General features: G+C 33.3%; 1 protein-coding gene and 1 long non-coding RNA gene across 9 annotated transcripts in view; one reads left to right on the forward strand and one right to left on the reverse strand.

The window, feature by feature from the left end:
• LOC143231822 (uncharacterized) overlaps positions 1-15,378 on the forward strand; it is a 201,048-nt gene that overhangs the window by 13,913 nt on the left and 171,757 nt on the right. The window contains exon 1 of one of the 3 annotated variants that reach the window (XM_076466486.1): positions 2,330-2,419. The exons of the other annotated variants lie outside the window; for them this stretch is intronic. The gene's annotated coding sequence lies outside the window, so the exon portion shown is untranslated. Of the gene's footprint in view, positions 1-2,329; positions 2,420-15,378 lie in introns of those variants that run through there. 3 annotated transcript variants of the gene reach the window in all.
• Positions 1-15,378, reverse strand: part of LOC143231828 (uncharacterized) — a 35,546-nt gene that overhangs the window by 7,621 nt on the left and 12,547 nt on the right. For 5 of the 6 annotated variants that reach the window (XR_013017224.1, XR_013017223.1, XR_013017220.1 and 2 more), the window contains 3 exons: positions 6,721-6,794; positions 4,122-4,292; positions 3,140-3,210 (listed from right to left, as the gene is read on the reverse strand). This is a non-coding gene — a long non-coding RNA (uncharacterized LOC143231828). The remainder of the gene's footprint in view (positions 1-3,139; positions 3,211-4,121; positions 4,293-6,720; positions 6,795-15,378) is intronic. The other variant, XR_013017221.1, reaches the window with a different exon arrangement.

The following is a 15,378-nucleotide window of genomic DNA, read 5'->3' on the forward strand; positions in this document are numbered from 1 at the left end:
TTTTAACGTAATATGCAAAAGTTGCTTAAACTCATAACGAAATGCATGTTGTACATAAACTGGCTCAAAATCTATTATCATGAACATTATCTTTTATAGTAAGATATTGAGACGATTAAATCCAATAAAAGTTACAGGTCATCTGTTGCTTCAGAAAGCTACTTATAAAGCAATGAAACATTTGAAAATACATTTTGCAGGTTGTTTGTTTTTTAAACAATAGTATTGAGTAATAACAAACATATTAAATTACGCTGTGAACGACATCGCGAGAACTGAATCATTAACTCCATCACTTAGCCCTAAAATTTTCGACTCGTTATGAACATCTTAACCCTAAAATTTTCGACTTGCTAAAAACATTTTTCTGAGCTATTAAAGCATGAACTTACTTACAGGACCTTGATTTTGTCGGTTACAAGATCTCTTAATGACAACACAAGTCACTCAAAAATCGCACAAGAACACCATGAATGTTGTATTTAATCGTATTAAATACTGGTGTTATTTACATCAAGTGTTGTAACAAAGTTACGTAATATGATGCAGTATGTGGTTGCTAATGGGTTTGGTTTGAATTTCGCGCAAAGCTACTTGAGGGCTATCTGCGCTGGCCGTCCCTAATTTAGCAGTGTAAGACTAGAGGGAAAGCAGTTAATCATCACCACACACCGCCAAATCTTGGGCTACTCTTTTACCAACGAATAGTGGTATTGACCGTCACATTATGACGCCCCCACGACTGAAAGGGCGAGCATGTTTAGTACGACAGGGATTCGAACCCGCGACACTCGAATTACGAATCGAGAACCTTACCCACCTGGCCATGCCGGGCCGATACTAGTGGTATTGAACATTATAACAATAATTATAAGGTTAAGGTGCACAATAGCGCTTGTTTTGTTTCAATTATACATTTCAATACACAGTGCTCTTGTCACAAAGATTAAAATACAGCTTTATATTTAGAAACAATTATAAAATTATAATCGATATATAGAGGAAATAATATTAATGTAAGAAATTGTAGAAACTAAGAATATTTTAGCACACTGCTTTTACTGTACTCACTAGCTATCAAAAATATGTTTTTCTAGTGTAACACCATTATGATGTAGCCTTCTTTTAACACTAACTTCTGTTAAATAACAGTTTTTGTCTGTTCAAAATTTGCTCTTTTCCATTACGAAACAAATCTTTCACTAGTTTTCTAGTTTTACTAGTTTTCCACCCATCTTTTAATGGAATTTCTCAACACCCATCGATCTGTACATTTGTTAAGCAAGGGGTAACCTGAATAGCACATTTTGACAACCAAAAGCTCACACTGACAGTTTTGATTAATGTGTATTTCTCACGCATAAATGCTGTTTGTTGAAGCATAGAAACAAGATTAAAACAGTGGACATTTACTATTAGAAAGTGATGATAATGCTTGCTATTACAACCAGCCCTATGCACATTTCGGAGTAATCGTTACTCATACTTTAAGTACTTCCTTCACTAATGTTTCTGGAGTGAGTGAATTCGGTTGAAGCACGAGGTTTTTGTTGTCATCAGCATTCTGTTTCAGTAATTGTTCATAAAAGGTCGGAAAAAAGTTCGTATTATTGGATTCTGTGTAAACCCTGTAAAAGTGTATTCATTTTTTACGTACTGGTTACATGAGACTACACAATACAAAAGGACTAGACACAGCTTTTGTTCTGGTTCAATTAATATATCACGAACAATTAAAACAGTTATATATATATATATATTTGTATATGTACATATATATACATACAACGTTTTTCAATGCTGTTCAAATTTCTTGCATTGTAATCAAAACGAGGAGCACATTACGATCAACAAATTGAGCATTATAATACACTTGCCTTTCAGACAGTAAGATAAAACCAGATTTTAGCAAGAGAATGAGTAATAATAACCTGATACTTCTCGTGATACCAACAATGCGGAGCAAAGATTTATGAGCAGCAATGCAGCTTAATATAGACCTAATTTTAAATATATTATATAAAAAATATAGAATAAAAATTATTTAAGGACAAGAGTACTTGTAGCTCCTAAGGATTCTCTACTGATCATAAATTTTAACAGGAGGATATTATCAATTTCTACTTAATTATATACTGCATTATTAAAATCTACTTTCCTATTCTCTAGGCCTGAACTCTAACATTTTTTTTTTTTTTTATATATATACAGGAAGCTTAGTATTTAATCTATAAAATCAATTTTCTACAAACACCAGTTTTTACTCGTTAGAAGAAACAAAAATTAATTAATCTCAACACTGATACCATTTGTTTTTAGCCTCGAGCCTGTTTAAGGAGGTAGGTGTTCAGCGCCTCAGATTCTTTATCGCGAGAGGGGTGGTTGGAACCAAGTACTGAAAACTGATCCTGCTTTTAAGGTTGTTGTTTTTCAATAAATTATTTAACATAAAAACTTATAGATTTCTATATCTGATAAATATAGTTAATTCTCCAGAGTACGCCAAGTTTAATATTTGCACCACGAAACTGGATTTTTTGTATTGACTCTTGAAATCACATCCAAACAAAGTTATCTTACAAGGGTCCCCCGCTGGTAGAGCGGTAAGTCTACTGATTTACAACACTAAAATCAGGGGTTCGATTCCTCTCGCTGAACTCAGCAGATAGCCCGATGTGGCTTTGCTATAAGCAAACACAAACCCTGTTACAAGGAATAGTTCATTGTAGTGTGGATAACGTACAAAACTACCTCAAAGTAAGTTAAAGTTCCTGAGATGTAAACTGTAAACTGACTGTACTAAATACCCGGATGTGGTTTTAAGCGATATGTATTACTATCTATCTTTCAAATTGGTTGCGCAAAGCCACATTCCTGGTCAATATTTGGAAAGTTGTTCTCACTTAGTACACGATAAAGTGCTTTTCTTAGCTTTGCGCTAATTTTGTTTTATATAACCACAAATCGTTCAGTCTATATTCTATTTTAGGGTTAGTAATACAGGCTTACTTTCAAAAATCAGAAAAGACGTGTTGAAAAAAAAAAATCCTTATATCTCACAATAATTTTGAATTTTAAATTTAAACAAAATTTAATAATCAAATAATCCTGTAATACAAGTATATACGTATTCTCTTACCTTATTTTTTTCAAAGACAAATTATTGTCATCCTAGGTTTCTAACACGCTGACATAAAATTACTTATGTGTCTGAAAATAAAACCAAAAATCACGATTATTATTAACCTGAACCCTAGTTCGGGTTAACTAACCGAAACGATTTCAATTTTTAACCTTTATATAATTAACACAAGTAAAAGGAATAGAGTTTTATATTAGCAGACAACGAAAGACATAACCGAACTTATACTTGGTTTGGAAACCCTTAATATCTGAACACGAACACATATGCTGTATTTCAGTTTTCATTTATCTTACTTTGTACAACGAATTACCAACTTAATAACCACACAATACAGTCACTGTTGTAAACAACAACTAGAACTAATTTAAGGTAGTTGTATTTAGCGCTTAATAACGTTATTTTTCTTCTGTTGAGAGTAGATGTTCATTTTTGAATTTAGCGCAAAGCTACTCGAGGGCTATCTGTGCTAGCCGTCCCTAATTTAGCAGTGTAAGACTAGAGGGAAGGCACCTAGTCATCACCACCCACCGTCAACTCTTATGACTAAAATATAGTCATAAGTTTAGTACAATATTCTTTTACCAACGAATAGTGGGACTGATCGTTTCTATATAACGCCCCCACGGCTGGAAGGGCGAGCATGTTTGGTGCGACGGGGATTCGAACCCGCAACCCGCAGATTACGAGTCGAACGCCTTAACCCATCTGGCTATGCAGGGCCGTTAAGGGTAGAAAGACACATTATACTAAATGTTTTGGAAACGTATGAAACTGTTATAAGTGTAATGGAGGTGTTTAATTCAACCGAGTACATTACATTTGGAACTGATATCTTCAGAAAGTATCGATAGAAATTTGGCTGTTTTAGTTAAACATGTTTTTTAGAAAGATATGACGTACAGAAAAATAAACTAGTGTGTATCCTTCATTAATATATTTAACAGAAACTAAAATATAGTCATAAATAGTACTGTACCTCGGTGGAACAATAGTAAATCGTTGGATTTACAATGCTAAAATCAGAGGTTCGATTCCCCTCGGTAGGTGCAGCAGCTAACCCGATGTGGCTTTAACAGATCACATACGTAAGTGAGTGTTACGACGTTCATACTTGAATATCATGCCTTTAGAATTCTGCTGGTGGGGTCTATATAATATATCATATTGAGTAAATTACACATTTTTACTTCTTACAACCCTTAGGGTAAAATAAATTGTATTCTACGCAAAACACACAGAGGACCAGTACAATATCTAACAAAATTAACCATAATATTGACGGTACTTTTGCTTACAGTTTTTGTGTATTATGTAGTATTAGAAACCTTGGTTCCAAAAGAAATTTCATGTACAAGTTGTTTAGAAAGTAGTTTAGACATCTCGGTATTTCTAGAGTTAAACTTCTCGTCTCTTTATTTGTTTCATTACGTCTATTACTGAAACTTGTGTACAAATTGTTGTTGTACTTATACGTTAGACAAGTAAAGAACTTTATAACGTTCTATTCAGTTTTTTATTAACTATGAATAAAGCTTCGGCACGGCCAGGTGGTTAGGGCGCCCGACTTGTAATCTGAGGGTCCCGGGCTCGAATTTCCTTCACACCAAACATGCCCGTCTTTTCAGTCGTTATAATGTGACAGCTAATCCCACTATTCATTGGTAAAAGAGTAGCCAAAGAGTTGGCAGTGGGTGGTGATGACTAGCTGCCTTCCCTCTAGTCTTGCACTGCTAAATAAGGGACGGCTAGCGCAGACATCCCTGGTGTAGCTTTACGCGAAATTCAAAAGCAAAGAATAAACCATGAATAAATAGAAGTATAATGTTAGAATACATTTAGAATAGATGAATGTAAAACATATGGCTTAAGAAATTTTCGAAATGTTTTATTATTATTACACGGTTTTATTATTGAAGTCCGAAATATTAGAAATATATCGACAGGTTTGTTGTTTTTCTCGGCATTACACAAACGAAAGCTTTCCTGTTAAGCATTATAGTGTGAACGTTCGCTGCTAGAGGGCGATGTAGTCGTTGAGGTATGATAATGTTATACAAGCCAAGTTGGCCCAGCAGCAGTTCCACGGCCCCTACCAGCTCGAATGAATCACCAGTTTTCTATTGTCCAGAGCGACGAATTGTCTCATCGGTAGAGTTTCCCGATTTTCTTGTTTTTCCCCGCCCTCCCTCAGGGAACCAGTCCAGACCAACCAAATGATGCAGTGAACAAAAAAAAAATTATAATTATCACAGAGCTCGTGATGATGACTGTCATGCGCACTCGACCTCTTCTCAGAGTTTTTAAGAACTGTTTGTGTGATTGTGAAACGTATGGATGGGCAATGGTCTGGCTGAAGTGTACAATCAGTAATGTTGTTACTCTGTAATCAGAAAGGATATTTCGACTATCGACAACCGATTGCTGGTCCACTGCTCGACTTGATAACATAAATTCAAGACATAAGTAAATTATTTAGCCATGCAATGTGAGTGTACGACTTCCTTAACGACTTTAACAATTATAGGTTTGAATTTTTTGTTGTTGGCATAAATCACAGAAGAAGAAAAAAATCACCTTAAATCGTTGAAAGAGTCCACATCCAGTTTATATTTCTAGTTACACCCGGTTGGATCAGGGTTCTATTGTTATATAAATAATAACATACACCACTCTAAGTTACAATCAAAATTATTTTTGCGCCATATACAAAGATATATATTTCTACGTTTTTATGTACATCTTGTCCTTGCAATTACACACATAATGTATGTAAAAGTGCCCCTAAAATATATAACTTTCTACTTATACAACAAAGTGGAGCTTTAGGCCTAAGAATCTGCAGAAAAAGTAAATTTGGCTTACACGTTTTTATTGTATGTCTCTCTACAGATTTCAGATTAGAGGTACGTACCCAGTATTTTTGTCTTACCTACTGTCACTAGGCCTAATAGTATTATTTAAAATACCCCTGACAAACAATAAAAATAGATCTGAAACACTTTTTTTTACACATCTTTGGTTTGAAAACTACAAATTAGTACTTTAAGAAAACTGTGATAAAAAATCGTCTGCAGCCTAACGCGAGATTCGTGACGTTTATTAGTTGTTATACGTTTTAGAAGCAAACTGGTTTGTTTGTGTGTTTTACCTTACAGCAAAACCACATCACGCTATCTGCTGAGTCCATTGAGGGGAATCGAACCCCTTATTTTAGTGTTGTAAGTCAGTAGACTTACCGCTGTACCAGCGGGGGACTTGTTTGTTTGTTTTTTGAATTTCTCCCAAAGCTACACGAGGACTTTCTGCTCTATTGGTCCTTATTTTGGCAGTGTAAGACTAGAGGGAAGGCAGCCAGTCATCACCATCCATCGCCAACTCTTGGGCTACTCTTTTACCAACGAATAGTGGGATTGTCCGTCATAATTTAACGCCCTCACGGCTGAAAGGGCGAACATGTATGGGGCGACAGGGATTCAAAATTAATTTATCTTACTTTATAATATACACTGTTTAGTACTGTAAGACTACAGAAGTTTGATTGTTTAAAGTTAGCATAAAGCAACACAATGAGTTACCTGTCCTCTGGCTCTTCACGGGTATCGAAACTCGGATTCTAGAGGTGTAAGTCCACGGACATTCCGCTGTGTCACTGAGGGAGGGATATATATATAAAATTAAGGAAACACTCTAACCATATTTATATGTTTCAACACCATATACCTAGTTCAATTCTTTGCAAGGAATTGTCTTATTTTGTTGAACCACGTTTTACATTACTATCAAAGTTTTGATTTCTCTTTTTAAAAAAATGTATCACATTAATTTGGTTATTATCTTTGTCAATGAACTACATTTGCAAGGTTCACTAGATCAATATTTATTGGTCAGGTATATCTATAACTTATTTTACATAAAATTAAAAGTTTACATCTGTCTGGCGGGGATAAAAGTTTTATTTCACGTCATACTGATAAAGAATCAACAATATTTTAGAATTAGCTGCACAATTCTCTTTCATAAGGCAAGTGTGGAGACAACTGTAAAATTAAAGATGGCCCCTTTTCTTGCTCTAATGAAGAACCAGATTTACTATCTAGTAGATCAATAGTTCACAAGCTACATAAAGAGTCAACTGCACAATAGAACAAACTTTTATTTCGTCAACTGTCGTGAAGAAGTAACAATGAAAATTTATCTTCAGCTACAACATAGTTCTGTTTCTTAAGCTACAATTAGAATTAGTTTTATTACACATCACATTCTTGTTTTTTAAAATATGTAAAGGGCCAACATATTTCTGTTTCTTAAGCTACAATTAGAATTAGTTTTATTACACATCACATTCTTGTTTCTTAAAATATGTAAAGGGCCAACATATTTCTGTTTCTTAAGCTACAATTAGAATTAGTTTTATTACACATCACATTCTTGTTTCTTAAAATATGTAAAGGGCTAACATATTTCTGTTTCTTAAGCTACAATTAGAATTAATTTTATTACACATCACATTCTTGTTTCTTAAAATATGTAAAGGGCCAACATAGTTCTGTTCCTTAAGCTACAATTAGAATTAGTTTTATTACACATCACATTCTTGTTTCTTAAAATATGTAAAGGGCCAACATAGTTCTGTTCCTTAAGCTACAATTAGAATTAGTTTTATTACACATCACATTCTTGTTTCTTAAAATATGTAAAGGGCCAACATATTTCTGTTTCTTAAGCTACAATTCGAATTAGTTTTATTACACATCACATTCTTGTTTCTTAAAATATGTAAAGGGCCAACATATTTCTGTTTCTTAAGCTACAATTCGAATTAGTTTTATTACACATCACATTCTTGTTTCTTAAAATATGTAAAGGGCCAACATATTTCTGTTTCTTAAGCTACAATTAGAATTAGTTTTATTACACATCACATTCTTGTTTCTTAAAATATGTAAAGGGCTAACATATTTCTGTTTCTTAAGCTACAATTAGAATTAGTTTTATTACACATCACATTCTTGTTTCTTAAAATATGTAAAGGGCTAACATATTTCTGTTTCTTAAGCTACAATTAGAATTAATTTTATTACACATCACATTCTTGTTTCTTAAAATATGTAAAGGGCCAACATATTTCTGTTTCTTAAGGTAAATTTAACCAAATGTAACACCCATCACATTTCTATTTCTTAAGCTATATTTAAAATTTACTGTAATAACGAACACATTTCTGTTTCAATTACTTCATAAAGAGACATGTGTAACACCCATCACATTTCTGTTTTTCAAACTAAATAAAGAGCGAATTGTAACATCCTAAACATTACTGTTTCTTAAGCTACATTTAGAGTTAACGGTAACACCTATCACACTTCTACTTCACAAGCTACTCGGCTACGAGAAGAGCTAACTTTGAGAACATGAAGGATTTCACGTGTAATGTTTTAAGTACCCCAAGTTTATCTATATATAATGTTTTAAGTACCCCAAGTTTATCTACGTATAGTGTTTTAAGTACCCCAAGTTTATCTATATATAATGTTTTAAGTACCCCAAGTTTACCTATATATAATGTTTTAAGTACCCCAAGTTTATCTATATATAATGTTTTAAGTACCCCAAGTTTATCTATATATAATGTTTTAAGTACCCCATGTTTATCTATATATAATGTTTTAAGTACCCCATGTTTATCTACGTATAGTGTTTTACGTACGTTTGTTAAACAAATAAAAGTTGTTTTTTTTATAGTTTTTCATCATGTGGTTGGTATATTGTTAATATTTTGTTTCTAATATGACTTCAATCCTTATGTACAGGATTTTTTTATCAAAGTTCTTAAATTGTAGTCTATAGGAGTACCACCGAACAAACTGTAAGGTTAATTTGAAGAAAAATACATATAAAGAGTGTTACATGTGTCACTTTCCTTGTTTGAACAGATATCTACAGATTTAGATTTACAACATGATGAAATACTACAATAAAACACTTGTATTTATTGTTGACACAAGTGCGCATACTTCAAGAAAACTTGATACGATGTTTATGATCCCACATAAAGCAAGGATATTATAACGGTTTGGTTTAAAACACATTATGAGTACACTGGAAACTGGAGTGTGGTTTAAAACACATTATGAGTACACTGGAAACTGGAGTGTGGTTTAAAACACATTATGAGTACACTGGTAACTGGAGTGTGGTTTAAAACACATTATGAGTACACTGGTAACTGGAGTGTGGTTTAAAACACATTATGAGTACACTGGTAACTGGAGTGTGGTTTAAAACACATTATGAGTACACTGGTGTGGTTTAAAACTGGAGTGTGGGAGTTTAAAACACATTATGAGTACACTGGTAACTGGAGTGTGGTTTAAAACACATTATGAGTACACTGGTAACTGGAGTGTGGTTTAAAACACATTATGAGTACACTGGTAACTGGAGTGTGGTTTAAAACACATTATGAGTACACTGGTAACTGGAGTGTGGTTTAAAACACATTATGAGTACACTGGTAACTGGGTGTGGTTTAAAACACATTATGAGTACACTGGTAACTGGGTGTGGTTTAAAACACATTATGAGTACACTGGTAACTGGAGTGTGGTTTAAAACACATTATGAGTACACTGGTAACTGGAGTGTGGTTTAAAACACATTATGAGTACACTGGTAACTGGAGTGTGGTTTAAAACACATTATGAGTACACTGGTAACTGGAGTGTGGTTTAAAACACATTATGAGTACACTGGTAACTGGAGTGTGGTTTAAAACACATTATGAGTACACTGGTAACTGGAGTGTGGTTTAAAACACATTATGAGTACACTGGTAACTGGAGTGTGGTTTAAAACACATTATGAGTACACTGGTAACTGGAGTGTGGTTTAAAACACATTATGAGTACACTGGAAACTGGAGTGTGGTTTAAAACACATTATGAGTACACTGGTAACTGGAAAAACACATTATGAGTACACTGGTGGAGTGTGGTTTAAAACACATTATGAGTACACTGGTAACTGGAGTGTGGTTTAAAACACATTATGAGTACACTGGTAACTGGAGTGTGGTTTAAAACACATTATGAGTACACTGGTAACTGGAGTGTGGTTTAAAACACATTATGAGTACACTGGTAACTGGAGTGTGGTTTAAAACACATTATGGTACACTGGTAACTGTGTGGTTTAAAACACATTATGAGTACACTGGTAACTGGAGTGTGGTTTAAAACACATTATGAGTACACTGGAAACTGGAGTGTGGTTTAAAACACATTATGAGTACACTGGAAACTGGAGTGTGGTTTAAAACACATTATGAGTACACTGGTAACTGGAGTGTGGTTTAAAACACATTATGAGTACACTGGTAACTGGAGTGTGGTTTAAAACACATTATGAGTACACTGGTAACTGGAGTGTGGTTTAAAACACATTATGAGTACACTGGAAACTGGAGTGTGGTTTAAAACACATTATGAGTACACTGGTAACTGGAGTGTGGTTTAAAACACATTATGAGTACACTGGAAACTGGAGTGTGGTTTAAAACACATTATGAGTACACTGGTAACTGGAGTGTGGTTTAAAACACATTATGAGTACACTGGTAACTGGAGTGTGGTTTAAAACACATTATGAGTACACTGGTAACTGGAGTGTGGTTTAAAACACATTATGAGTACACTGGAAACTGGAGTGTGGTTTAAAACACATTATGAGTACACTGGTAACTGGAGTGTGGTTTAAAACACATTATGAGTACACTGGAAACTGGAGTGTGGTTTAAAACACATTATGAGTACACTGGTAACTGGAGTGTGGTTTAAAACACATTATGAGTACACTGGTAACTGGAGTGTGGTTTAAAACACATTATGAGTACACTGGAAACTGGAGTGTGGTTTAAAACACATTATGAGTACACTGGTAACTGGAGTGTGGTTCAAAACACATTATGAGTACACTGGTAACTGTAGTGTGGTTTAAAACACATTATGCGTACACTGGTAACTGGAGTGTGGTTTAAAACACATTATGAGTACACTGGAAACTGGAGTGTGGTTTAAAACACATTATGAGTACACTGGAAACTGGAGTGTGGTTTAAAACACATTATGAGTACACTGGTAACTGGAGTGTGGTTTAAAACACATTATGAGTACACTGGTAACTGGAGTGTGGTTTAAAACACATTATGAGTACACTGGTAACTGGAGTGTGGTTTAAAACACATTATGAGTACACTGGTAACTGGAGTGTGGTTTAAAACACATTATGAGTACACTGGAAACTGGAGTGTGGTTTAAAACACATTATGAGTACACTGGTAACTGGAGTGTGGTTTAAAACACATTATGAGTACACTGGAAACTGGAGTGTGGTTTAAAACACATTATGAGTACACTGGTAACTGGAGTGTGGTTTAAAACACATTATGAGTACACTGGTAACTGGGTGTGGTTTAAAACACATTATGAGTACACTGGAAACTGGAGTGTGGTTTAAAACACATTATGAGTACACTGGTAACTGGAGTGTGGTTCAAAACACATTATGAGTACACTGGTAACTGTAGTGTGGTTTAAAACACATTATGCGTACACTGGTAACTGGAGTGTGGTTTAAAACACATTATGAGTACACTGGGAACTGGAGTGTACAGAGGGCTCTCCTTTCCAAGTGCCACCTGTCGTAACAACGTTCTTCATTTTTCCATTGTTTTGTATGAATATACGATAGGAACTAGAGCTTTGCCTGTCGCCAGTTTATAGTTTGTCACATTGAATTCTTACTTGTATATTATTAAACTGTTATAAAATATTTCGCCAGAGTTTCATTGACGTGTGGCTTGTGGTTGTGTTGTATCCTTACATTATGTTTGTAAAATTTACCGTTCCGCCATTGTAACCACTTTTGTAGTATCTGCTATGTACCAAGGTGCTAAGAAAACAAATTCTTGAAAACCACAATGAGAAATTAAACTGTAGAATATATTGAAATACCGATTACAATGAAGTTGTCACTCTGTTGAAGTCTGAGAATAGTTACAGAATGAGGTAGGTTTATGGTATTCAAAGTGTGTGAAGACTCCACCTTATTTTTTTGCATAAAGCAACACCACTAACGTTGTAGGTCGCACTCTTTTCACAACTTGTAAGATTGCAGAGTTATCTTAGTCAGACTACTGAGGCCATTTAACGAACTTTCGTTGGTCACAAGACGTTGGTATTAGAGAGCATTGCATTAAGTACTGCGTATACTGATATCAAACTTAAGACAAGAACATGATATCATATTAAGTTTTGTGTATACTGATATCAAACTTAATACAGGAACATGATATCGTATTAAGTTTTATGTATATTGATATCAAACTTAATACATGGAACATGATATCATATTAAGTTTTGTGTATAGTAATATCAAACTTAACACAGGAACATGATATCATATTACGTTTTGTGTATAGTAATATCAAACTTAATACAGGAACATGATATCATATTAAGTTTTGTGTATACTGATATCAAACTTAATACAGGAACATGATATCATATTAAGTTTTATGTATAGTAATATCAAACTTAATACAGGAACATTATATCATATTAAGTTTTGTGTATACTGATATCAAACTTAATACAAGAACATGATATCATATTAAGTTTTGTGTGTACTGTTATCAAACTTAATACAGGAACATGAAATCGATGACAGTGCATGATGCACGCTGCCAGTAAGTTACGTTCTATTCTTTCTTAAATGATATTAATACTAACAGTATTTGTTAGCTGGTTTAATATACCTATTTTTGTTATATTTGTTTTATTAATATAATATACTTGTTTATAAGGATAATTTTGCATTGTTAGCTTAGTATGTAGATTTAAAACCAAACTGAATTTAGTAAGCTATATGGACCTCGTGAGATACTGGGACTATGGTCTAATATATCACTAATAACGAGAGTACCCAAGTCATGAAGTAATGCACTTTAACCACTATAAGTAAGTACTCGTGAATAATACATTAAATTAGCTATGACCATTATCGTGTTGTTTTTTTGTAGTTTTGATCCATGTAGTTACCTTGTTTCGATAAGAGGTCAGTACTGAAGTATTGTGCTGAAAGTGTTTCATAAATCTGACACGTATTGTTAGATCTAATAAAGTACAAATATTGATATTTTTGTTATCATAAATCTGACACGTATTGTTAGATCTAATAAAGTACAAATATTGATATTTTTGTTATCATAAATCTGACACGTATTGTTAGATCTAATAAAGTACAAATATTAATATTTTGTTATCATAAATCTGACACGTATTGTTAGATCTAATAAAGTACAAATATTGATATTTTTGTTAACTACAGAAGACGTGTAGTATATATTAAGTCGAAAAGCTTGTGTAAAAATATAATTTTACAATTCTAAACCCTTTTTTTAACTAATAACCTATAAAACACAAGGTGCTGTTTTTAACATTTTGTTAGACGTTTGAATGTAGTTAAGTTTTCTCTCTATTTCGTCATGGTCAATATATGTTTAATTCCCCTTGGAAATCGGCTATTTTGTTCTACAAACTTGCTGGTTTTTATACAAGACAATAATGTAAATAAGAGTTTTAAAAATGATTTTCTATAACGAAATTATGAAAATGTCAGAACTTGACATGACGTTTCTATGTTATATAAATCATTAATATAATTAATTTTCTCTTTCTATCAATTACAATAAAATAAAAAGTAGACAGAGAAAGCTAATCTTTTCAACATGGGTTTAGTTTACTTTTAATGACCTGGATTTTTCTATTCAAACTTAATTAATTAAAATATGTCAGAAGAAGAAACATGCGTTTTAAAACAAAACTGAAACTACAGTAAAGATATGACAAAACCCCTGTGATATGATTATTAAATATTAAAAATGATTAATATTTTCTATGTATATTCATAGAAAGTATTAGAAGCTTCAATGATACATGTGTTTAGCTATTAAAGTATGGTTTTGTTTTCGTTTTATCAGTTCTTTTGTTTTGTTATATCCAATTCAAAAACTGAATTAGTAATAACAGGCCGTGTATGGTATAACTTTCCTTATGAATTGGACAAATGAGTCTAATATCTTCATATTTTAACCAAAAAAAGCTTTTAAGTGTTCACGTTTTCTTGTTTATTGAATTTTCCTGAACTTGTATGGTGTGTGGATATATTTATTAATTTATAATTTATTATACTTACTAAAGACGACCGCAGCTTGCAGTAATATGGAATGTAAATTTAAAATATTACAATACTATGAAACCTTTATTACGAAGAACACTTTAACTAATTACAGTCGCAATAGTTAAAAATATTTGACTTTTACTGGAGAAAATATTTTTACCATTTTATTTTTAACGTCAGACGTTTGTTTATACTCTGAAAGTGTTGTCTTTATATATATATATATATATATATATAACGTTATACAAAAAAATCGAGTACAAACAAACGTCTTTCTTAAAGAGAATTTTGTTAGACACTGAACAGAACAAATATATGAACAAAACGTCTTTACAGTAAACAAAACGTATTTACAGTATCGGAGGAACATATATTACCCATAAATTTATCATACAATTGTTCCATATCCTTAATCATTTGGTATTTATATTAAGATCGTATATGAATATGAGAGTGTTCTGAACTCGTCAGACTATTCTCCCAGATCACGCATCCTTTTCTATTCAGATTTATGACAGAGCTACTAAATAATACTCATTGCTGCCGTCCATGATTTTGAAATACTGACCGGCGGAAGACAACCAGTCAGTAGCACTTTCCCAACCACGCTGAGGTTATAACTGGCACTCCACAGGGGTGGGTGTATGTTCTGTTGTATAACAAACTCAACTCCGAAATTAACAACTCCACTAAAGAGCCAACTGTTCCAGTATTAACATGAACCTGCTGTCCTGAATCCTGCTCCAGTATTAACATAAACCTGCTGTCCTGAATCCTGCTCCAGTATTAACATAAATCTGCTGTCCTGAATCCTGCTCCAGTATTAACATAAATCTGCTGTCCTGAATCCTGCTCCAGTATTAACATAAATCTGCTGTCCTGAATCCTGCTTCAGTATTAACATAAACCTGCTGTACTGAATCCTGCTCCAGTATTAACATAAATCTGCTGTCCTGAATCCTGCTCCAGTATTAACATAAATCTGCTGTCCTGAA

This window comes from Tachypleus tridentatus, chromosome 11 (genome assembly GCF_004210375.1).
Source record: "Tachypleus tridentatus isolate NWPU-2018 chromosome 11, ASM421037v1, whole genome shotgun sequence".
NCBI classification, from domain to species: domain Eukaryota; kingdom Metazoa; phylum Arthropoda; class Merostomata; order Xiphosura; family Limulidae; genus Tachypleus; species Tachypleus tridentatus.